We start from the raw sequence: 23,763 nt of genomic DNA, 5'->3' as shown, positions 1-23,763 counted from the left end.
GTGTATACTGTTGCGTTCCGAACTTGATCCAGTAATACTGGAATTAGTGGCAAGGGGTACCGATTTTTAATCGAAATATGATCGATTCCTCTATAATCGATACATGTTCTCAAGTCACCCGTTTTCTTGGGCACGAAGAACAACGGCGACGAGACAGGTGAGTTGGATTGTCGAATAAAACCGCTTTTCAAATTGGTATCGATATATTCTTTCAGGTGTTCTGTTTCTGCCTCCGTTAGGGCATACACCCGCCTACAAGGTATTACCGCCCCGGGTTCTAAGTCTATACGGCAATCAAAAGGCCGGTGGGGGGGCAGGGTCTCAGCCGATTTATTACTGAATACATCTTTGAACCCTTGGTATTCTGGCGGTAGGTTACTGGGATCTGATGCCTCTATAGCGGCAATAGTGGGCTCCTGAGATGAGGGCAAAGACTGGACCACAGTAGCGCAATGTGAACGGCAGTATGGAGAGGACATGGATATCGTACCCTTGGACCAATCCACCAGGGGGTTGTGTTTTGTGAACCAAGGCAGCCCCAGGATAACACCAAACTGTGGTGCTGCTATCAGATCAAATTGGATGGTCTCACTGTGATTTGGTTGACTACAAAGTGTCAAGGGTTGAGTGCAGTGTGTTATGGGACCAGAACTCAAAGCAGTCCCATCCACCACCCTTACTGGTTCCAGTGCCCTTTTCCTACACAAGGGCACTCCCAACTTAGCCGCATACGAAACGTCCATAAAGTTACCCGTGGCACCAGTGTCTAAGAGTAAATCCACCTTAACTTCACGCCCCCGGAATTGCAAGACTCCTCACAGAGTGATTTGGGGGGCATAATTCACAAAACCTGAGACTGGGTAACTTCTTTCTCGAGGCTCGGCTGTAGTACCCCTACAACCGCCGAGCCGAGGCGTTTCCCTGCGCTTTAGGTTTCGTAGGGCAATCTTTGACAAAATGTCCTGTGGTCCCACAGGTCAAACATAGGCCCTCCTTACGCCGTCGTTCTTTCTCGTCTTTAGTGAGTAGACCCCGGACTGACCCAATTTGCATCGGCTCATCCCCGCCTGATTTCTCCGGGGCCCGAGTCAAATGGGTATGGTCAAGCCTGGCTACTGGACGAGAGTCCCCCCTTTTCCTATCTCCCCGTCGTTCCGCTTGACGATGATCTAGACGCAATGCTAGGTCTATCATTGCTGGACAGTCTCAGGGTTGGGGGTCGACCTGTGCCATCAGGTCCTTTAGGTCGTCACGAAGACCCTGATAAAAGAGTGACATCGTTTTATCTCGGGGCCACTCTGTCTCCGCCACCAGTCTGTTGAATTGAGTTATATATGTGACTAACTCCTTATTGCCTTGACGTAAGGTAAGTAACTCCCTATCTTTGCACATAGAGGCAGCTGGACGATTAAAGATCTTACCAAACTCGTTTTGGAATTCAACCCAGCTATACAGAACTGCGTCATCCCTTTGCACTAAAGGATTCGCCCAAGCCGCTGCATCTCCTGTAAGGTAGGAGATCACAAAGGCCGTCCTAGCCTGGGTTGAACGAAATGCTGAGGGTTTGGTAAGGAAATGAAGCTGGCATTGAGTCAGGAAGGTTTGATATTTCTGTGGATCACCGGAGTATCTTTCTGGGGGAGCTAATGGAACTATGGACTCTGGGGTAACACTTACTTGGACAGGAGTGGGCGCAGTAGCACCAACCGGAAGGGTCGCAGTTTGGGCTGCTAAAGAACGTACTTGGACGGCCAGGGTAGCATAGTCCTGTCTAGTGGCAGTGAGCTCAGCTTGTAGGTCCTGCAGGACCTTGATTAATTCCTCCATAGTCTAGCTGGGTCGTGCCACTCAGGCACCTGTCACACTTGGGCTTGTGCTTCTGTCACGGCTCCAACGTCCAGGTGCAGGAGTGGCGCGAACCAACTAACCCCACTGCGGTCTGGGAACCTGCAAGACAAAGCTTACACAGGCCGCCGAGACCCCAGCAAGGAAAGAGGGTTAGGATCTCGAACAGAGGGTAACCGGAGTGAGGGTTAGGAGAGGGTAAGTGGACAGGCAAGGGAACATATGGGAAAAAGCAACAGTAACATATGCACTATCGTCCCAACATACACAGTGTTTTACAATAGCTTTTGATGCAAAAGGCACTTAGCTCTGTGGTTGAGTGCTGGCCTCCTGCCTGCGCACTCTAAGGTCCGGAGCTCGGAGCAGTTCCAATGCTGCAAGAGAGTTTTGGTATTAATGACCTGTGTTAACTCACATTGGCATAATACATCACACACACATACAGTGCTTGCACATGCACATTACACGCTCACAGAGCTTTTATAGTACCCAACTATAGCGAGTGGTTCTGAACATGTGGCTCAAGTTCGCCGCACGTGGCTTAAAGGGAATAAGATTCATCGTGCCGCCAAAGTTTTGCTGCACGTGGCCTTATATAAAGCACTACGTGCTGCCAAAGTTTGCCGCACGTGGCTGTGGTCAGATATGCTCTCCGTGCTGCCAAAGTTTGCCGCACGTGGCCGAAAACACGTTAGTAACAAACGCTGCACGCGTTAATAGTAATGGGTCTTGGTAGCCAAAATCGGCGCTGGTTAAATGCTAGGGAGCGCTGATTGGCACTTAGCTTTTGCCCTTTGCAGGGGACATAATATGGCTGGGCGGTGCCCCCTGCGCGCGCCCCTCAACGGACTGGATATTCCAATGCTCCTCTGCTTGTTTCGCGCTCTCCCCCCGCAGCTGCGCTTCTACTTCCCATGTGGTGGTTGGTCGCTCGTTCGCAATGGTTTTGCTGCACTTATCTGTTGTAAGCGAGGGGCCGGAATGCTGGTTCCATGGGGCGTGGCCCCTCACGTGATCCCCGTCGGCAGGAGCTCTGCAGGATGCGTCCGTTCCGGTCGGGAGCTTAAGCACAAGCCCTGTGCCTTTGATCTGCGCGCATGCGTGTGCGCGAGCCCCTCCCAACCTGGGAGTGGAAAAGTAGTTCCCGGCCTGGAGGCTGCTGGGGGTTGTGGTCCGGCGAGCCTTCTGCCTGCAAAAGGGACAGAGAAGCCTCCTGTAAGGCTGGAGGCTGTTCCTTTGGGTTTGTTTTGTTTTGTATCTGGTTCCTCTGCGCCCTGGGCCTCTCACTAAGCCCCGACTCCCCCTTACGACTCCCTGTACCCTGACACTTTGGGTGTGGTTTAAATAGCCCAGGTAAAATAGTTCCAGGCCCAGCCACACCCAAAACACTAGACCGCATGGCTTGGTTCTAAAGAACTGAGCTGTGTAATAGGCCTCCATGTTGGATTAAGGTCCACAACTTGTATTGCTTTATTCCTGATAATGAGCCTGGTGCTTCTGATGGCGTTTTAAGGCCCGTGGGGCCAGTGTGAAGGGCTTTAGCCCCACTGCTGCCAGGGGGCTGTTATACCTGAGGGGTCAGGGACATGGATCGTGACCGCCAGTCAATGCGGCAGATGGGGTATTAGCATGGGGAATTGAAGTATAGAAAAGATGGGTCTTGAGAAACTTCCGGAACTTAAGGAGATGAGGCAGAAGCCGTAGAGTGGCAGGGAGGCCATTACAGAGGGATGCTCCTGCCAAGGAAAGAGATCTACCCCACACTCTCTGCCTGGAATAGCATCTGATCTCCAGAGAATTTCAGAGGGAGGTATTTGAGGAATCAGTCGGATATAGTGGGTTCCCCGGCCCCAGAAAGCCTTGTGGATGATGCAGAGGGTCTTCAACTTGATCCTTGAAGCCACCGGGAGCCAGTGGAGATATTTTTGGGCTTGAGAGATGCAGCCCCTGGGCTAGAGGCCAAGGATAATTCTTGTATTCCTATTATGGGGCCTCATTACGACCCTGGCGCTAATGGGTTAACAGCGCCGTAAAAGGCTGCGGTGCCGTTAACCCATCAGCGCCTTACTACGAGGTCCCTTTGCGGGACCCGCCTGAACGGCTGGTCTGGACCAGCCATTAAAGTAGGGACCCGCAAAGGGACCTCGCAGGCAATTACGGTACCGCAATTTGCGCTACCGTAATTGCCACCTTCCCCATTCCCATTGAGCCCTATGGGGCAAGAATGGGGGAGGGCCATGGGAAAATGGGGAAATACTGCCCCGCCAACCTTGGAATGGGGCGGTATTTCCCCATTTCACCATGGCAGACTCCTTACAACACCGGCACCAATCATGGTGCTAATAGCGCCATGGTTTAGCACCGGTGTTGTAATGAGGGCCATGGATTAGTTGAAGGGGGCGAAAGGAGGATTTAGGCAGATTGAGGAAGAGGACTAGAGCTCTGGAGACATTGAGTTTCTGCATGTGTGCTGCTCCAATTTTCTGCTTAGATTCTTCAACAGGTTCATTACAGAGTTCATTACAAACAGGGCTTGAAATTAGGATTGGATAAGCAGGAATTACAAGCAGTACCTGGGTATTCAGCAATAACAGATCACAAGGAGCTTCTGCTAGGGAACAAGGAGCTAGTTTATGGCATTACATTAGTTGGCCTGGAGAGCCAAAAGTAGCTCCTGGTAACTTGGTTTTACGTTCACAATTCTCTTCTACATTTGATTTGAGTCACATGCTTGAAGTAATCAGACTGACATTTATTGTTGTGATATAAATCAATTATATTGATGGTAATAATAAATACAAAAATCAATGGAGTATAGAAATGTTAAGGCCCATCTAGTGAAATTACTTCACAACCAGTAATTAAATAAAACATGTATTATTTAACAATTACATCTCAAGTGACATACTATTGCATGTATTGTACAATGATAAAAGTTTCCGAACATTGTCCAAAAATTTGAAGTGAACATTTCAACACGTTCAAGTTTGGGAGGGCAAACCTCTTTTGTAATGTTCCATGCATAGACTGGGCCCTCGAAACAAATTCTGATTCAATTCCATGTGTTTGCATGACCAGCACATTCATTGTCAGATCTTTCACAAATTCAAAATCCATCTGCTGGATGATTGGCTTTGCCACCCACTGCTTGCTTTGTTTCGGTAAAGTCCTTATTGTAACAAGGCATCCCGAAACTTCCTGCAGTTATTGCTTGTTTCCTTCCAACATTCTCATTGTGTGCAAGTGCAGCCAGTCTTGTTCTGGCCTTCATGCTGTCTAGGTCAAAATGCAACCTTTCAGGCCTGTACTTTAGCCACATATTATGAAACACCTCCAAATCTCCCCTCATGTCTCTTGAAAGCGTTTTGTCGTACACAGTCTTTTCAAGTGCTGTTTGGGGCGGGGAGCCTGGAACCAACCACCTTTTCTTACGCTCCTGCACCTTGCTCTAGGGTGCATGTGCACTTTCTTGGAAATGTTATTTTTTTCTAAGAGTGTATGTTAGAACAATGGTGCATCAACAGATCCATCACAGGTTTTTGAGCTCCACCAAAGATGGTTGCTGATAGACTGTGACCAATTTAAAAGGTTTACTTTTTTACAGCAGCTGTAGTTTAGTTTAAATTAGATTTTCCAACGGGCCTTACATCATTTTGATTCTTTATGTCTGGGAACTGCTCTCGCATGGCCTTGGCTATTGAAACGTACCTGCCAGTGGCTATCAGGTCTATTTGCATTCCTCTGGGTTGCAGAAGTTGAATGGATTTAATGAAACCATATCATTCCATGGCAACAGAAGATGTGCATGCAGATACTTGCACGGCAACTGAACTCGCTGTTCTTTTGGTTTCCATGTCTTGGAAGTGGTAAGTGCAGTATTTAGTAGAAAAACCTGGACTGTCATACTGTCCACCACCAGCAAGCCAGAGCCTTTTGCCAGCGAGAGCATTGTCCATTGACATCTGTTTGAGTGTCAATGCCTGGCTAACAGTGGGGAACAAGAAATCCTTCTGATATTTGTAGTACTTGGCCTTTTAAAGGAACTTGAGTCCCAAAAATTTAGAAAAACCTGAAAATGTACTGTATGTTGATCCGCTAAAAAACAAAGCAGTTGAACAAAGTACATTTCCAGCAGGCACTTTTCCAAATATAGGTTTAGCTACCATGAAAGTGAGTTATGGTAGTGTACACAGCTACCCTTGATCTTCGGGTTGGTGCCTTTGATTACACGAGTTCACTTCCCCAATGGCTCCCCACAAATCCTCCTAAGCAATTTATGATCACATTTAATTATTTACATAATCTCAATCAGGCAGAAGTCAAATACATTGTATTCTGGTTCCTTTAATAGCAGATCGTATAGAAGTATACTGGTTTGCCATTCTATGGTGGTGGATAAGTCCTCAACACTAAGAAGAGTGAAGTCCACATCACAAGCACAATTGTCAATCAGTAGTGAAGATGCTTAGGTTATTTCTGTGTGTGATATTTCCGATTTGTCCACATGTATTATGGAAACAGGGAACATTGTCTTTTTCTTAGATAGCATGTTCTTAGATGTTGTAGATTGTAGATCTAGACTGGACTACTGCTCGATGAAAACCTCTTGGTAGCCAGGGAGCCAAGGAGGAGCCTGCTGACCTGATACAAGAGGCACGGGAAAAAACCTGTCATCTAAGGCAAGCACATGCCAGTGCAAGTGGATTTGCAAGTGCTGGAGGAACCCCTTCTTTCCACCAGTGGAGAAAACCTTCATCCTCGGATGAGGACAAGGAGATAGCAGAGTCCCCAACAGCTGAAATCAGCACAATTATACGTGACACTGGTCTCTCCTCATCACCTATAAAGGACCTTCTAAGAGCTCTAGTAGGCCAACTCACGATCTGTCGTCAACACAGAAAAATGCTGACAGCTTGGCAAGGTGTGATTGCTGAGAGACAAGAACAACAAGCAGTACCTCCGTTTCTACAAAAACTTTGTACCAGAGAAGGTCCATCCACTTTCTACATCAATTTTGAGAGGGTTATAGAAACAACAGCTTTGCACCGTGATCGCTGGACCAAGTAAATCTTCCCATTGTTGATTTGGAAAGCACAGCAAGCCTTTTTAAGACCTAAATGCAGATGGGAAAACCCCATATGACAAACAAATGGCCATGAGATAAGACTTATGAAGAGGTGAAGGACATGTTGGTATTAGAGCAGCTCATAACTTCTGTAAATGTGGGGTAGAGAATCTATCTGGAAGCTGCATTAACCTATCTTGGAGGAGGCCATTCAAACAGCCAATACCCTCCAACAAGCCATCTATGCCAGGAAATCCAGTGGGGGATTCAAAGAAACCTAAGGACCCCAAACTACTGGGATGAGACAGGCAAGAGGGAAGAGCCATTAGTGGACCTGGGCCCTGCATATCAACTCCAACGAGACTGCACCAAGAAAACCTATTTCCACGGACTGGAGGAAGATGTTACGCTTGCAGGAAGATAGACATTTGGCCCGATTTTGCCCAGAAAAACCTAAGGATGAACCTATGGAAATTGAGCTTCACCATCCAGCTCCAAGCTTCCCCATTGAGGCTAGACAAACAGAATGGACGGAGGAAATAGGAGAAACAGAATTATTCACAGATCTGTTCCATGAGGAAGAGGAGGGCCCAGAACTGTGAGCCTGGGTAGTGTGGACTACAGCAGAAACTGATCGTAAATTCTATTTTCCTGTTGAGAAAGCCCTCTTGGGCTCAGGAAGCAAGAACAGCCGCCCTGGCTGATATAATCGCACTAGGAGCTCTACAACCGGAAAGCATGACATTGATTGTATGTGTCCATGGAGACATAGTGTCCAAAATCGAAGTACTCTCCTCACCTGAGTCTTCACCGGAGAGCTCCTCTGAACGATGGTCCGACAGAGGTAAGGATAACTTCTTGTGGGACAACTTGCGGTCCTTGTAGAGGTAAGGTCTACCTTGAGATGAAACCACTGCCTGTTGGTATGCAATTCAGCCAAGTGACTTCTACCCGAGATAACCCAAAGTTGAAGGGAAAAAGCAGTGCCTGGCTGAAAAAACCCTTCAAGGTACTCCAAGCAGGTTAAAGTCTTTCCCCTCCCTGGAAAGTATGATGTGTGAGGCTCAAGGTAAGGTGACTCCTTGGAAGGAGAAATGCTGGATAATAACCTGGAGATCCAGAGGAGTGGTTGATAAGGCAAGTGGAAGGTAATACAGGAGCTCGCCAAAACAGCAACAGTCAAGAAGGATATGCAGCGGATTACAAGAAAAGGAGAGTAAATGCAAACAGTGGAAGAAAGCGCAATGGTATGGACAAGAGAGAGAGGGAGATAAATGGAAACAAGCAGAATGTGGCTAGCGAAGGCCTGCTCAGAAAGAAGAAAAGAAGAACAAATTACAACATACCCTTTTGTAATGGGTGTGTGCTTTGTAAAATGGTTAAAAGAAGCACTCTCACCTTGTTTCCCCATGAGATTCTTTTGGATGTTGGATTGGTGGGTTTATTGTGCCTGCTGCAGTGGTTTATGTGAAACCTGCAGCTAGAGCTCTGCAGCAGGTTCTAAACCCACTGAGCTTTTCAAAGGGTTCACTAGTTTTGAAAGCTTAAAACAATTCTAATAGGAATGCTTTTAAGGCTTGTTTTGAAATAAATGAATAACATTTAGACAAATTAAATGATCTGACAAAATGGTCAAGTGGGTTAATGCATAACCAGTTTGGCTTTTCATCTTTTCTAGGTCAAAAAATGTATGGGATATATTAGTGAAATGTCATTTCAGCCTTACATAATTATTTTAATGATGCAGTTATTAAAATAATAATAGGTACACTAAAAAAAATAGTTGCAAGAATTATTTTTCCCCCCTCTACTCTTACTTGTGAACTAGTTTCAAAATCTATAAGTGGGCGTGTCAAGGTGGTGGGGCTTCCACAAAGTGGGCGGTGCTTCAAGTCCTGTTTTTGCTTCAAAATCAAAACAAAGATGGCAACCCTAATGGTGGGGAAATGGAAAATAAGTTAATATGTATTTAGATATGTGTTGTTTTTTTTTGTATGGCGCCAGCGTATTGCATTTAAGCCTTTTCACAGTGCATAGAAACCGCACTCTGGAAGATCAGGGGTGTGGGCCTGGAGTCGGTGTGCACGCAGCCCGTGAAACCCCTGCTCCTCCAATTAACGCTGCTGGTCACTGCATAGTTAAGCAGCTTGCTATGACGCTCCGCTTGGCACTAGCTCACGGCCCCACCCCAAAAACACGGGCTGCGCTTTCTGGACCAGGGACCACGGCGGCAGCAGCGTAGTGTGTCAACACCACACTTCACAGGGTGTAGGCGTGCCCACAACACCCGCCGCGTCGCAGGTGGAGCGGGAGCTACTGCACGCGCGGGTGACCCAGCGCCGTCCCGGAGGGATACTGGACTCGCGCGTGTGACGCAACGCCGTCCCGGAGGGATACTGGACTCGCGAGTGTGACGCAACGCCGTCCCGGGTGGCTACTGGACTCGCGCGGGTGACGCAGCGTCCTCCCTCCAGAGGCTACCTGGGTAAGTGTCAATTGGCCGAGGTAGTAAACACGTCGCACTAGATTCGTTTTTTTATACATCTGTTGAGCAACACAAGTCAACAGAACAAGTATCATGTGTCTGTACACAACCAAGTGTTTGATGCTACTTTTGCATTCTAGTTAAAATATTTTACTGACTAAAACTCACCAAAACCAACTGCTTGCAGAATGAAAAGCTACTTTGAAGCCACAGCAACACTGGGGCAAGAATTCAACCCAAATGGCTGATTACTCCTGGCCATTTGCAGCTTGTCTTCACTGCCGATGAAGAACTGGACATTAAGGCACCTGTTGTGTAGTGAAACCTCCTCTGTGTATCGCCCCTTTAAGGGATTGGGTCCCTTGGGCCATGATGCCGTCATGGTCCAAGCTAATAAAAGGGAGCCCTGCAGGCTCGTACGGGAGAACGGCTGCGGGCACCATGACCAATTAAACTGTGTGTGTCCTTTATTGTGGCCTGCAGGCCCGCCCTGGAGACACAGGGCCTGCAGGCCACGTTGCCGGGGGTCATTGCACAGCATGCAGGACGGCACCGTATGAAGCGCACGGTCAGCCGTGCCACTTACTGAGGCTCTGAAGCCTACCCAGTGCTGGTCCCATAGCACTGTAGGGTGGGGCTGGTGCGATGTCCATGGCCAGCCTCCAACCTCCGAGGCCCTGGGCCTCCTGATGCTGGTATCCCATAGCATCCAACGGGGGAGCTGGTACGATGCCCATGGCCAGTTCCACCACATCACATTGGTGATGAGGAAGTCGTCTCTCTCATAAAGGAAGAGGAGGGAGAGGACTATGAGCACACGAAGTGCCAGTGATCTCTACAGTCCTCCAGTGCAGCACCTGACCCGCACCGCAGCCAGGATGGACCAGCACTTCACCTCAGGTATTACGGTGATAGCCCGGGCCACCCTGCGGTGAGGTGCGTCCTGCGGTGCCCTGCAGACGGGAGGAAGGAAGTGGAGCGGCCAAAGCCGCAAAGAAAGTGGCGGTTCCTGCGGAAGCTGATACCCCCTTTTTCCCCGCGGCACCTACTGCAAGCCGGGGAGAAAGGGCCCGTACCCCACAATGTGAAGTGCGGTGTCGGCCGCACGCTAATGGAGGCAGCCCCCCCTCGAAGAGTTGTAAAAAGTGCCCCACGGCCTCCGCCGCAACTGTGACGACGCGGGTCAACGCCCGCGTAGTGTGGGAGCGACACGCTACCACCGAAAAGGAAGATGCCAGGCGACCAGTGCCGCACCGAGATCTCCCCCCAAGTGGCGTGCTTGCCACGAAGAAAGAGGAGGCTGTGGCATCCGCTGCATGGTGGAGGAGGCGAGCTACCCATCCCCCACCCCCCGTGAAGTGGAAGCGGCGTCGGCCGCAACAAGGAAACCCCCAGAAGAGGAAGCCGGCCCCTCCCCATCTCTGAGCAGAGGAAGCCTATCCTGCGGCAGCGACGAAGAGGAGCTGCCCCTTCCCGACCCGAAAGCCGCGCAACACGAATCGGCTACACAGGCGGCTTCCGCCGCATGGAGAGGTGAACTGTCCCTCCCCCACATGCCTGCCAGCACCACGAGCCGGAGGGAAAGCGGCACAAGCTGCGGTATGGAAAGCCAGCCGCGGCTGCACTGCAGCCGCTTCGCCCCGAAGAAATGCTCCGAAGCGGAGCGAATAATGAAGCATGGTGCCACACCCTGTCCCTCCTCAGACCTGGGCCACCGGCGGCAAGTGCTACTCTGCTCCGGGCGGGAGCAGCAACAGTTTGCATAGACTCGCTCCTTGTCGGATCAATTTGATGGGCATCGGCCCATGTTGGACCCGGGCCCCTAGGGACGGTGAAGTGCTGTCCTCCATCTCGCATCACCAGGGGTTTAGAAATGCAACACTCCTCTGTGGCGGCCCAATCAGGCACCCTGTACTGTTGTGTGAGTGGTACCCATGAATATGGCCAGCACCAAGTCGACACATGGACCCTCCTCTAGTCCAGAGCCGCAATTGAAAAGTGACAATTATGGCACTGCAGTTCCTGGGCCCAGTGATGGGGACTGGCCTTGAAAGAAGAAAGGGAGCACGGCCACTCCAACTGAAAGGTGTCCCATGGTAGCACAAAGGCAGCAATGGGCCCCGATCACCAGTGCCAAGAAGTCAGACCCCCTACCACGGAAGCCATCCTGAGTGACTACTCAACAGTGTCATCAACACCATAAGGGCCACTGCAGTCACCCTGTCTGACCAACGGGGGGTTTTGACATCGAACCATCAAGGCTCCTGAACTATCTGCCACTGGTGCCGCATGCCACGCCGTCACAAAATTGAACCAACACGTGGAGCAGCCTGGATGCCCAGAAATACCCAGAGGTTTGCAGATCGCTGCCCTACCCACATCAAGAGACTATGCCAATTTGGCCCCTGGTACCTGCCAGGTGCGGCTTTGCCGGCTATGAACTGTACCATCATGGGACCTGGGCCCAGTGAGTGACTTCTAAACGGTCGCTCATGAATGACGAACTGGTCTCCTGCAAGTCCTGCCTTAGCGTTAAGAGGGCACAGTACACTGTGTTGTGGTGCTGTGAACCTGCATAGTATGCACATGCTTAAAGTGGTCTCAGTAAAGGACAGTAAGGTGAAGCTGTGCTCCCGCACTTAGTAGGGGCGCTCCATGTAGTACCAGTGATTACCTGTGAGCGTTATGCAATGATGGCAGGTCTGCACCCCAGGTTAATAAAGGGTGATAGCTTGCGGTCCATCTGCCAACCGTCCACCGGGGGGCGTTTCCCTAATAGCACATCCTGTTAAAGGTGGCACCCCACCTCCAAAGTAATGTTGTCCTCTGAAGTAATTGTGTTCTGCATTGAGAAAGGAGGGTGTGGGCAAATTAATTATGTTATATGACAAGTTGTTTGTTCCTTATGAAAAAGGAGGGATGTTGTGTAGTCAAACTTCCTCTGTGTATCGCCCCTTTAAGGGATTGAGTCCCTCCCCGATGTATTGACCTTTTAAGTTGGGCCATGATGTTGGCATGGCCTAAACTAATAAATGGGAGTCCTGCAGGCACGTCATTCAGCGAAAAGGAAGTGGCCAAGAACATGCAAGCTACATTGGATACCATTGCGACATGGTACAGCGACTGGCGGATAGAACTCAACACCAGCAAGACAACCGCAACACTGTTCACCAGAAAGAAGATCAAGGAGCACCCACACATCAGCCTCAACGGGGAGACCATCAAATGGGAGAGCAGCAGCCGCTACTTCGGCGTGTCCCTGGACAGCAAACTCAACTGGGAAAGCCACATCGAGAACACTCAGCAGAAGGCAACAGGAAAGATGGCAGCGCTGTACCCATTCCTGAAGACCAAGTCCATGCTCCTCCGGACAAAGATCAACGTCTACAAGGTGATCATCAGACCAACATTGACGTATGCCTCCCCAGCATGGATGACCTTCCATGAGCGACACCGGAAGAGTCTTCAGATAGTCCAGAACAAGGCCCTGCGGATATCGTCTGGAGCTCCAATCTTCACAAGGATAGCAGACCTTCACAGAGACCTGGACATTGAGATTTTGGACGAACATCTAGCAAAGCTGAGTAAAAACTTCTGCCAAGGACTGGATCAGAACCAGAACCCTCTGATCAGAAGACTCACTGCCACCACTGCAAACCCCTTCGACTGCTACCCGCGGCCCATCACTGCGAAGACCCTGTGAAACCAGCCCTATTGCGACAAGACCACGCAGACCAAGAAAAATACAAACCAACGACTACATACTCAACCCGAGAAGATGGAGTAATGAGGCTCAAGGCTCGGTATCCAAAATCAAAGCTGATGGATAAAAATCTATCAGCAAGAAGAAGAAGAACAAGCGCGCACGTGCGGGAGAACGGCTGCGGGCATCATGACCAATCAAACGTGTGTGTCCTTTATTGTGGCCTGCAGGCCCGCCCTGGAGACACAGGGCCTGCAGGCCACGTTGCCGGGGGGGGGGGGCTCATTGCACAGCATGCAGGATGGCACCGTATGAAGCGTCACGGTCAGCCGTGCCACTTACTGAGGCTCTGAAGCCTACCCAGTGCTGGTGTCCCATAGCTCTGTAGGGTGGGGCTGGTGCGATGTCCATGGCCAGCCCCCATCCTTCCAACCTCCGAGGACCTCCCTGGGCCTCCTGATGCTGGTGTCCCATAGCATCCAATGGGGCAGCTGGTACGATGTCCCATGGCCAGCTCTACCCCATCACAGCACAAATGGCTGGTGGTGGTGTAATTTTGCATGGATTGGGAAGAAGGAACAGCAGCACGCTGAATTGCGTAACATTGTGATCCTGACCTGATAAGAAGGGACACCAGAGAAATAAACACCATGGACTACAACGGAACTCTCCCAAATTCAGCTTTGCCTTTTTGTAACTGTGTTTGAGAAGTTGGCTCAGTCTTTGTAATCCAAACGGCGCGCTCGCCAGCTCCGCGTCCTGAGATGACCCCGCGGTCCCACCATGCCCCTGCCAGCCTGTTCTGTTTTCTGGACGGATCTCTGCTCTCGCCGTTATTTATGTTGGTCTGCCCGCTGCTCTACTGTTTCTTAAGCACTTCTTCCTGCTTTTCCCGTCGGTCCAGTGATTCCTACTCCCTAGTTACCCATCACCTTCAGCCCCACTGTTACCGCTTAGCTGGCATACCCTCCTCAAGTCCATGCACACCCTGCTTTTCTTGTCCCTGCTGCATGCACTCCCCTCTCCCTGCTTTTCCACTGTACCTCCCTCGCTCCATAGCACTTTCTGCGGTCTCTCCTTTGTCCCCTGTGCATGCCCTGCTTTTCCTCTGTCCTTGCTACAACACCCCTACATGCACTCCTCCCTGCTCGGCAGTTTCTCCCCTCTCCCTGCTTTTGCACTATACACTCCTCTCTCTCTCTCTCTCTCTCTCTCTCTCTCTCTCTCCATAGCACTTTCTGCGCTCTCTCTACTTTGTCCCCTACTATAACACCCCTGCAGGCACTACCCTCTGCGCTCGCTAGTTTCTCTGCTCTCCCTGCTTATCCACTATACACCTCTCTCTCTGTCCATAGCACTTTCTGCGCTCTCTCTACTTTGTCCCCTACTATGCACGTACTACAACACCCCTGCATGCACTACCATCTGTGCTCCTTAGTTTCTCCCCTCCCTGCTTATCCACTGTACAGCTCTCTCTCTCCATAGCACTTTCTGGGCTCTCTCTACTTTGTCCCCTACTATGCACGTACTACTTAGCCACTGTGACAACACCCCTGCATGCACTCTGTGCTCATTAGTTTCTCCACTCCCTGCTTTTCCACTGTACCGCCTCTCCCCTCCCCTCTCTCCCCTTAGCACTTTCTATGGTCTCTCCTTTGTCTCCTGCTAAGCAGCTGGCAATCTCCACGAAGTCCAATTACTCCCTCTTTCGATTTTTCTGCTGTCTGCTTTTCCCCCTACCATCAAACGTATCTGCTCTCCCTGCCATATTTCTGCTTGATAGCCGGAACTGTAGGGCGGGCAGAGTCATCGACAGTGCTTTGAGATGGGTGAGACATAGAAGTGGGGGCTCTAACAAGGGGCGTGGCCTAATAAGTGCTGGGTGTGGCTTGGGGGGCAGGCAGCTTCTGTTCTCTTTAAAAACTGCCAGGCTATTATGCAAGTCTATGCAAAAAAGGACGAGCATACTCGTCCTTGGCACTTAAGGGGTTACGCAAGGTGGGTGGTGGGCAGCCATTGGCGCATCGAAATATTTTTATTGTGTTGGCGCCTTTCCACTCCTTTGTATTGTATCACATTCCCTTCCCTGTCCCCCAATCAGGCAGTCCTTGGCCAATGATCCGTCCAATCAACAGAACCTGTTGAGTGGTGAGGAAGGGGAGGGGAGAGGAATCATCTCTTTCAGCCCCTCCCCACCCAACAGGTGCTGTTGTTCGGGTGACACCCTGAAGCGACATGCGCGCTGGAATGCTGGCTTGTGCTAGTGAGGGACTTATGTGAACCCCAGCAAGGCCCCCTGCTCACTACTTCTTTTTGCAGACTGCCAGGGATCGGCCCCCAACCAGGGTCGGGCTGGGGCATAAAATTGTCTCAGCCACCAATGGGACAAGGGGCCCACAGTTGCAAATGGCACTTTATTCCTTTTGTGACAGACTGTTTGGGTAGTATCCAAGGAAAGGGGAGGTTTTTGATCAAATGTGATGCAAATTGTACATTTTAAAGAATATTCAATAACACCGGTCAAAACTCGTAGCCGCATGGTTAAGTAACTTATCAAACTGGTCCGCTTTGACTCAAAAAACTGGCCCACACTAGCATTTTGCATTTTTGGTTCGGGCATTGCTCTGTTGCCCTACAGACCAGTACCAGCCTGCCCACAGCTAGCCCAGACCACTTAAAGCCCTAGTCATATTGTATGCAAAGTTACCCTATCTGTGTGTTGTTAACTCAGCACGACACCACAAGGTGCATGCAGAGTCACGTGTGCCAGGTCACATGTAAGTCACCAAGTCAATAAAAGGGGCTGAGCAGTTTCCTGCTCGGCAGTTGCTGTACCAGTGACCCCTGGTGACCATCTGCCGATGTGGTTCCAGTGTACCCGGTGTAGCCTTTCCGGCCTTTTGGGGCGATTCCCCACGCTCTTAGTGGATTGATAAAGTTTGTAGTAACCAAGACCCAAAGGCGTGTTACACCCCAATGCATGTATATGCCTAAGTGTTTACCAGACCAAAGAGGTATGTTGGTAATGCAGTGACACTGCAAAAGGGATATGTGTGTAAAGTAGGCCCCGTAGAACAGCTTGGCATCAATGTTGGCCAAAACTGCAAGCAGTAAAACGAGTTAACATCACCCTTCACGAGACGATGACCTGAACCGCCCAACCCCTAGTAATGCACCAGGAGGATTCTGGGAGGTTAGCTGCGCCCGCTGGGATAGCGAAAACAAGCGGCCTGCGGTCTGATGCCACACATCAAGGACAAAGCAACTCCTGATTCACGAGAGACAAGCGGTGAGTGGAGGACCGCTGCTGCAGTGACGGAGAATACTCCTTCCTGCGGGAGAGAGCGCAGCACGGCTTTTACTCCGCTGCGCATGGAATACACATTTTGTTCATACTATCTCCCGCCTGGGGGAGAGAAGCAGTGCAAGGCGGGTTACCGCGATGAATAAGGGAGTCTCCCGCATGGGGAGAGGGAATGGCATGGCTGCCGAGCCGTAATAAAGGGAAAATAGACTATGTTATCCTGCCTGGAGGGACCAAACGGCGCGCACGCCGCCAATGGAAAAAAAAAGAGACCAAGCAAGTATCCCGCTTGGGGGGAAGAGTGAGCGGCGTGTTCGCGTCCCGCAATGCATCAATAAAATAAAAGCAGTTCTCTAGCCTGAGGAGGTAAAGAACGTGGCACAGCCCCTGCCTTCGTCACAGAGAAAAGAAATGCAACAAGTTTCTCCCACATGTGTGAGGGGAGTGAATGCAGCATGCCAGCTGCCAGTCCTGCCTGGGGCAGAGAAGCCGACAAGGCCCACTGCAATAGGGTAAGCTCCTGCCTGGGGGAGAAGTGCAGGGGGAGAAGCTGCTCATACAAGGGGAGGGGCAGGGGACAGTCTGGTCCCATGCATGCAGCCTGCCCCCTGCATGCAGCCAAATCTACTCCTGTCTGGGGGAGGTTAGTGGCACATGTCACTACATGTGAGTTGCACTCCTGCCTGGAGGAGAGCAAGCGGCTCATGCCGCTCTAATGACTGTTGATACTCCTGCCTAGGGGAGAACAGGCAGCCCATGCTGCTACAATGACTGTTGGTACTATTGCATGGGGGAGTACTAGCGGCCCATGCCACAACAGCGTTATAAGACCCTGCCTGGGGCAAAGGCCAGAGGAGCAGCCTGGCCCACTGACCAAGCGAAACAGATGCTCCTGTCAGGGGGAGAGGTTCACTGCCTCAGACAAGGCACTCCCATTGGGGGGAGTGATGCACTGCCTAAAGCAGCTCCTGCCTGGGGGAGAGGCCTGGGAGGAGAGGTGCAGCTTGGCAAGACACTGCGCACCCCAGAGCCCATGACATTGAGGAATCCCTCCCACCTGGAAGGGAGCCAGCAGAAGGCACGACATGGACCGCTGCCCATCCTGCACCCAAGCACCACACGTCCCTGCCACGACGCTGGCATGACCGCGGCTTTCACCAGAGAGAGTGCTTGTGCAGTCAGGCAGAAAGTGAACATACAGGCAAGGCTGGACTAGAAGGCTGTCGTCAGCCCCTGCCTGGGAGAGAAGAATGGTGCAGCAAAAACGGACTGCTTCGCTCAAGCTGCCACAGTGACTTTGACTACCCTTGCCGCCAACGGGCCAGGAGTGGGTCACGCAATGGGATACGTCCCAGCCACCACTAACACCAGAGAGCGGCCACATTGGCCTTACACCTGAGGCGAGTTTGAAAGAGCTCCCGTCTAGGGGAGACCACAAGTGGACAACAGCCTCAGCTATGCCGCGGCTCTCCAAGAGACTGCTTGTGCGGCTATGATAAAGGCAAGCCAGGAAGAACTCCTGACTAAAGGAGCCTGGTCACGGCATGGCCGTTGCTGCCGCCGTACCAACAGAAGGTCAAGGCAACAGGCAGAGGGGAGAGCTGAGCACTGCGCAGCCTCGGTCGCTGGACGTGCCGACTCAAGCAGAGGGAATTTCAACAGGAAGGGACTGCAGCCACAGTGGTACAAAAGACGAACTCCCGCCTGAAGGGGGATCCTGGGCATGGCTCTGCCCGCTCCCGTTCAGCGGTTCCTAACATGGTGAGCGATGCCAGGCGAGTGTCCGCCCCATGCCCCTAACCGCATGTGGAAGAGGGGCCAAAGAGACTCCATACTACGGTCTGTCGCAAGGGACAAAAACCACCCAGGCCCGCTGGAGGATCATCCGACAGCAGACGGGCCAGAGACCTGCTGGAAAGATGACAGCCGGTGTGGCCCCTGATACCCCGGGCCCGGCTTTGCCAGCTAGTGGAGCACATTCCATTTTAGGTGAGGAGACACACAGGGACTGCCCTGTGACCATCTGCCGATGTGGCCTTGGTATACCCGTTCCAGCTTTTCCGGCCTGTGGGGCTATCCCCAAGCTCTTAGTGTTCTAATAAAGTTTGTAGGAACCAAGCCCCAAAGGCGTGTTACACCCCAATGTATATATGTGCCTAAGTGTATACCAAACCAAAAAGGTATGCTGGTAATGCAGTGACACTGCAAAAGTGATGTTTTTAAAGTAGGCCCTGTAGAATAGCTTAGCATCAATATTGGCGAGAACTGCAAGCGGTAAAGGGAGTTAACATGACTCTAACAAAGACGATGAACTGAACCGCCCAACACGTGGTAATGGACCCTTGTACAGAGCGTGTGCAGCAGCATGCCTAACTAAGAATGCATAGATATGTGCTTCAAAAGGACCCACAAGATCAGTGTGAGCTTTAGCAGTTGTTATAACAAGTGCCATCCTAAGTGTTAAGGGTAGTTCACTCAAAAATGTTATTGTTTAAAAAGATGGGCCATATTCAAAATATATATACAAAATATTTTTAAATAAAGTTTCTATGTAAAATTTTAAGGAAATGAGGCTCAAAGTCAGAAATTGTAAGCATTAGGAGGCATCCATTTTGTGAAATGAATGAGCCTCTAGTGCTTAAGTTAAGCTCTGCTCTCGCAGCAATAATAAAGTAAAATCCCCCTACTGGGAGCTTTTTGCTTATTACAGCCGTAGGGCAGAGAATGCTGTCTTTGCCTGCGTGTCCCTGTGTTTTCTTCTTTTATCTGCTTTCCGGGGCTCAATGTTGTATTTATAAGCGGTGTGCCTTTCATTTAGAATCTCCCGGGCTCCCCCAAGATGGGGGAGCCCGGGAGACTCAAAACGCAAGTCGAAGAAATTATGAATACTTCACCAGACACCGCTCCCCAAGCACAGAAAACGTAAAATGAAAGGCACAGCAATTCTAAATACTTCGCTGGCCGAGTACTCATAATTGTTGCAACTTTCGTTTTCAGTTTCCCATGCTCGGGAAATTGAAAACAAAGTCACAGCAATTATGAAAAAGCGGTCAGCGAAGTATTTTTAATTGCTATGCCTTTCATTGTACATTTTCTGTGCTTCCATCGGCTTGAGGAGCACAGAAAACTGAAAATGAAAGTCAAGGCAATTACTTTAGCGGCCTCCTCCCTTCATGTTAAGCTCTGCTCTCTGGCAGCAGTAAGCAAAATCTCCCAGTAGATGGTTTTTGCTTGATTAGTTCAGCGAGAGCAGAGTTTAACATGAACAGAGGAGGCTGCTGCTTTTACAAACTGGATGCCCCCATTTGAAAACTGTTGGGCCTCATTGCCCTAAAAGTTTGCATAGGAACTTTCTTTAAAAATATTTGTTTTATATATTTTTATTACTGCCCATCTTTTTAAACAATAACATTTTTGAGGGAACTACCCCTTCAATCATTTGTTTGTCTTTACCCTTGGCATGGGATGTTGTGAACTCAGCACAACACCACAAGATGCGTGCTGAGTCACGTGTGCCAGGACCAAGACAATAAAGCAGCCAAGCGGTTTCCCATTCGACAGTTGCCATACCAGAAATCCCTGGTGTCTGTTGCCTTATTGCAGCCCGACTCTGCCGGCTGCGTCATGGCCCGTTCGGGCCGCTCTGCTTCTCAGGGCCCCATAACCCCCCACCCCCTCAGCCCCATAACAGTGCGCCACTCAAGTCTGTTTCTAGGTGCGGGCCAGGTGGGTGTTTACTCGGGGCATAAACGGGGGGGCAAACAAGGCAGGTGTGAATCTGCACCAGGACGCAATGGAGAAGTGCACTTCATAAACACATGCACTTTGATGTGCAGTGCTTATGGAAAGCGGGCTGCATGCTAGGGAGTCGGAGTAGGGGACTGGACGGGTTTGCAGAGTAACTATTAATGTATACTGTTAGGAAAGATTTCCATTTATGTGTAATTTTCTCTTCAGTTGTGAACCCCCCCAACCTTTTGCTTTGTTTAATCACAATAGTCTGACTTTGCCAGAGGAGCACAGACTTCTGCTGCACTCCTCTGCACATTTCGCTCACTTTGTTCTTGGGAAACTGACATGCCCTTAAAGACAGTCAGTACTGGGAGACTTTGTTTCCCGTAGACCTTGTCCGTTTTGCAACTTTTCTGCAACATGTAAAAATTGTACAGTGTACCTTACAGTACAGTGTACGTGGGTCTAATAGTCATTTCCAAAGGCCCTACATACTCTCGCAGGATTTTTTAGGAGAAGTGCAGATGTGTCTCGGAGAGGGCAGGTGGCAGCTTATCTTTTCATGTAATTTTAACCCTTTCCTGCCATTTAAACCGCATTAACTGTGTTTGGCACACACAAGTGGCCTGACTCCAAAATGGCCATGCCACAAGGTTCTTCCTGTCCTTTGGCCATCTTACCCCTTCACTTTCCCCAGGTCGAGTCGACCCAGGTCAGTCCTTATTTGGGCATGCATTCTCCCGCGAAACACCAAGCTTTTGCGTGCTTCTGCATGCCTTGTGTGTGTGCTTCCAGGATGTAGGATGGAACGTCTGGTTCCAATACACATCCTGGGTGCCAGAGAGTCTGAGGTGCTGTGAATGCCTGGGACCACCGCGGTCCGTCATTGGTTCACGTATGGTGTGCCTGAGTGTGAGCAGATCTCCCACTGGATCCTCTTCATTTTGGCGCGAAGGAAATTCTGGATAAGAGAAGAGCCCACACAGCCATACCATGTTGATCTCTGGAGTTTTCACTGAACAAACGATAGGACCCAAGTATCCTGAAACTAAGAAGCCAAGTCAAGGAAACGCTCGTGACCCGCTGGAAGGTTTGGCACCCTGAGCCTGATGTCATTCCACTAGTCCCCTCTGCATCTGGTAGTCCTAGAAGGTCTGCGAAGAGGCTGCGACCCATTGGAATAGTGGGCCAACTATTCTCGGCACCTTCATCAAACCCTGCAACGAAGCCTTCACTGAATTTCCCCTGGGCCAACCAGTGGGCTGACCAGCTTACGCAGGACCTTTGCCCTGATACCGCCGCTGCTTTGAGGAGACACTCGAAACTTGGTACATCACTAGCTCCGTGTTCAACGCATTATCATACTGAATTTCGTACACTAGGCGTTCCCAGGTGTGGAGTAAAGAGACAGAGCCTGATCTGGAGTGAACGCGGTTACTGTGTCGCCCAGCCGTAGTGATGAACTTTGCAGGTGCGTTGCTTTTGTGCCCCTCTTGCCCCTGAAGTGTGCTGCAGTGAAACTGGCCTGATGCATCCACCTGGAGCGGAGAAAACGCCACTGTACTGTTTGGCAATCATCGCTGTAACATCGTCGCTGAAAGCAGCAGAGCCGCCGAAATTGTCACATCTGAACCGGCAACCGAATTGGACTTGACTGCAGAAGTTTGGTCCGGAGTGCGTCAGGGGTCGGTAAGTACCAGCAACCCTTACTGGTGGCCCCTAGTGCACCCAACCCCTTTTGAGGCACCAGCGGCCCCTTAGGGCCCCTCTCCTTTCTACTGCTGTTGCGAACTGGCAAACTATTCCTGAGTCTTGGAAACTGCTCTGCCCTGTTGTGTAAACCCTCCTCGAATAGTGGGAACTTATTCTGCATCACCTCACCTGCCTTCCTGAACTGCTACAGACCCCTCCAAAGACCCTGGGTCGCCCATCTACACTATCGCGTGCACCAGCAGTGCAAGTCGTTTGAGCAATAGGCTCCCCTCATCTTGGGGATTGGACTGCCTTTCAGTTAGGGCTCTATTTGATACAGAATTGCCTAAAGACTCTTTGCAGTACCTGCTTCCTCCCCTTTTAGGTTGTGGACCCATTTCTTGCATTAACCCTTTAGGCCACTTGGTCTTGTATATATGTATTTAGATAGGATTGTATTGATCTAATAGTATTACTGTAATTATTATTGTGTGGTTTCAAAGGCCTTGAAATAAATGTATATGTGATTTTTATATATAAACCTGACTGGGAGTAATTTGTAAGCGTCCTTTACCCTGTGTGCTCATTGAGGTCTTTCAGTTATCCTCACCCCTTCTGAGACTTAGTCTTGACCGCCGCCAATGCTACCTTGATTGGTCTGGCTTGTCCAGAAGGTTACCTTGTTCCAAGAAACTAGGCTGGCCTTCGGAACCTCTGCCCACCAGGTCAGAGTTCAGAAATCCGTTTTACCATGCACAAAACAAAACAAAGCACAAGCTCAGGCCCAGCAACTCACTAGAACAAAAAGTTGTAATTGTCTACACTATATCTGTGATAATCTACTCGGTCTCTCTCCATTCACTCTCCCGGTCTAGAGTATGACTCATTCACGCTCTGTTCTCAGCAAGACACTGGACTATGGGTCTTCAAACTACGGAAGTTCTTTTTGCTGCTCTCAAAAGCCAAGCATTTCTGCAGGCCCAGTCCCAACGGCATTTTTAGTTTGCAGAGCCAGCACAGGCATGAACGAAAGCAGGATCAAAAACATATGTACATTATGTCACTCCCAGTGGTTCAAATTGAAAAAATGTAAAGGGGCTCCCACAAGGGCAGGGGTGGGGGTGGATTTTGGAGGACTGGGCAGGGATTCCTGGAGGCTGAGCTGGCAGTTGTACTCCACACATTTTCTTTCTATCCTTGTAAAATATAAAATGTGCTCACCTTTTAAACCCAGCAATCTATAGTGCAATATTCTCGGAAAAATAAAATATCCAAATATGAGATGTGATTTGATGACAGTTTTGTGTGGTCTTGTGGGTCGGCGTCAACACTGCGAAAGTGCAACCTGGTTGAAATCCTGGTAGCAAAACACTTGAGCAATATTGTTGGCCTCCAAAACACCCAAGGGGTGCTGCCTGCCCTCTGAAAAAAGGGACACTGTCCACACACATGTGGGCCACAATCAGGGACAATAACTGCTCTTGCCACATGACATCTTTGGCAAATATTCACAACTCACTTGCACTCTCATCTCCCCTCCTCAGCCCCTGTTTGTCTTTCAACAATGCTCTGCTTTATAAAAGATGGCCTGAAAAGTGCACAAACTGTAGTAAGGTATGCACACAAATATATTTAAGGATTTATATATTTGTGTGCCTACCATACAACGGTTTCTGTACTTTTCAAACCATCTTTTATAAACATAAGGAGAAATATGGCAGGCGAAATGTGTACAGTTGTGCCACCGCTTCTCCTCCATCTTGACTGAGGACTACAAATACCAGAATTCTTGCTGGCATATTTCACCAAGTCCGCAGCTTCGCGTGTGTTCCCTCGGCGAAGCTGGGAGCTCGGTAATTTTATCTGCTTTGCGTGCGCTCGCGCAGATGACATTTTCGCTCCAGCCAGGCTGGGGCTGAGGCAGGCCATGTCCCGAG

At 50.1% G+C, this 23,763-nt stretch overlaps 1 protein-coding gene across 3 annotated transcripts in view; it reads left to right on the top strand.

Moving 5' to 3' along the window:
- Positions 1-9,089: 9,089 nt before the first annotated feature.
- LOC138566916 (phospholipid scramblase 3-like) overlaps positions 9,090-23,763 on the top strand; it is a 232,029-nt gene continuing 217,355 nt past the window's right edge. For all 3 annotated transcript variants that reach the window (XM_069644672.1, XM_069644655.1, XM_069644664.1), the window contains exon 1: positions 9,090-9,395. The gene's annotated coding sequence lies outside the window, so the exon portion shown is untranslated. The remainder of the gene's footprint in view (positions 9,396-23,763) is intronic.

Source organism: Ambystoma mexicanum, chromosome 1p, assembly GCF_040938575.1.
Source record: "Ambystoma mexicanum isolate Mex_15411 chromosome 1p, UKY_AmexF1_1, whole genome shotgun sequence".
Lineage (NCBI taxonomy): Eukaryota > Metazoa > Chordata > Amphibia > Caudata > Ambystomatidae > Ambystoma > Ambystoma mexicanum.
This window is presented reverse-complemented; position numbering and strand designations above follow the sequence as displayed.